Source organism: Juglans regia, chromosome 10, assembly GCF_001411555.2.
Source record: "Juglans regia cultivar Chandler chromosome 10, Walnut 2.0, whole genome shotgun sequence".
In the NCBI taxonomy this organism is placed as follows: Eukaryota; Viridiplantae; Streptophyta; class Magnoliopsida; order Fagales; family Juglandaceae; genus Juglans; species Juglans regia.
The window spans coordinates 16,116,419-16,118,469 of record NC_049910.1 but is presented as its reverse complement, the minus strand read 5'-3'; positions in this window follow the sequence as shown (position 1 = coordinate 16,118,469).

Below are 2,051 nucleotides of genomic sequence, written 5' to 3'. Positions count from 1 at the left end.
TTTTTCAGCATGGTTATTTCAGAAATATGGGGGGGGGGGGGGGGGGGGGGGGGGGGGAGGAAACGGGAAGGGAAAGCAGTAGGATGGAGGAGGAAACCTCTGCGTGCAGCGCAGGTAGTGAACGCCCCGGAAAGTGGTTGGAGACAAGACAAGCCACCCCTGCTATCCCTCAGTCACAGTTTACTAGAACCTCGGAAAGGGGTGGAAACTCAGCTTCGGGAAACACGGAGTCGCCCTCAGGGGAAATTCAGGAGGAAAATCGTGGCTCGACTACTGAAACTTCAATAGTGATTAGAAAGGATCTTGAGCGGGAAATCCAGAAGGAAGACGGTCTTACTGCAGGCCTAGTTGACGGACCAGACTTTGTATTAGAGACCCAATTTCTGAATGGGCCGGGAGTAGGAGATGCGTTAAAGCCCAGCGTTGGCCTTAAGGGTCCACCAGCCCAACCATCTATCGTTATTACAAATTATTCAGAAGCTATCGAAGGGGGGAAGTTTCTGCTTTCTTCTATCGAACCTTCGAGGAAAGGCAAGGGGAGAAAATGGAAGCACTGTGCTCGCGGTCAGAGGACCAATCAAGCTCCGTCTGGACTTCTAGTGGAGGTAAACGGTCAGCAGATGCAGATCAGGTTTGTTCTCTTCCACCAAACAAGTTACAGTTATCCCGAGTTGAGAAAAGGAAGGATGCTAGCGATTTCATCCCTACATCGGGGGAGGCTGCGAGCCAGCCCTGCCGGGCACAATGAGGATCTTAAGCTGGAACTGTCGGGGACTTGGGAACCCCCGAACAGTCCAATTCCTTTGCTGGTTAGTAAAGGACAAGTTACCCGATGTGGTCTTCTTAATGGAGACCAAGTTATCTTATGCTAAGGCTCAAAGGGTTGCAAGGTTTGATGGATGCATCGTAGTTGAGGTGTTAGGGAGGAGTGGAGGGCTCATGCTGTTATGGAAACAAGATGATCTTCTGGATTTGGTCAATTACTCACAACACCACATAAACGTTACTATAAATGATGAGCAGTGTAAATTCCAATGGCTCCTGTCTTGTTTTTATGGGCACCCAAATTCAAACCTGAGGAGTCAGACATGGGATTTGCTCTCGTCTTTCAAGCCGGAGGTTGGGGGGTGGGGAATTATAGGAGACTTCAATGAGGTTCTTTACAAGGAAGAAAAGGTGGGGGGTAAGCCTAGAAGTGAAAAACTTATGGGTATGTTTCGGAACTTTATGGATGAAGGTAATCTGTTGGACTTGGGGTGGCAAGGCAACCAATTTACCTAGCGTAATTGTCACGAAGATGAGACTTTCACAAAAGAGAGACTCGACAGAGCCATTGCGAATGGCGTATGGAGAGAGATGTATTCCGATGTTGTGGTGGAGACGTTACCAACTGTGTGCTCCGACCACAATCCAATTATGCTGAAATGTCTCTCAGATAGATCCTTTAATCGTAGGCATCTTTATTCTTTTAAGTATGAATTGGGCTGGAACAAAGAGGAGGGCTGCGAAGGTATAGTAGCTGGAGCTTGGCTAGGGAGACCAGGGAGTGACTACGGGCTGGACAGTGTGTCAACAAAATTGGATAGAACACAAAGACAGCTTATACAGTGGAGTAGGAAGTTGGTTCGAGAGAGAACAAGAGCTATTAAGGATAAGTCTAATGTTTTGTGCCAAATGCAGAAAGATGAAGGACCAAGTAACATGACTGAGCAAAAACAGCTTCTACAAAAGATCGATTTTCTTTTGGATCAGGAAGATACTTGGTGGAGACAAAGGGCAAAAAAACACTGGCTGTCTGGGGGCGATAGAAACACTAAGTTCTACCATGCATGTGTAAACCAAAGAAGGAAGCGAAATACTATTAATAGAGTTGTAGATATGGAAGGAACTCAGTTGTCAGAAAAGAGTGATATAGCTAAAGGTTTTAACAGGCTTTTTTCTGCAGTTTTCCTATCATCAAAGCCCAGTCTAGCTAGCATCAATCAATGTACACAATGGATTGTCCCAAGAGTGACTGACTGAACGTGCCAACAACTGGATAGGCCCTGTAT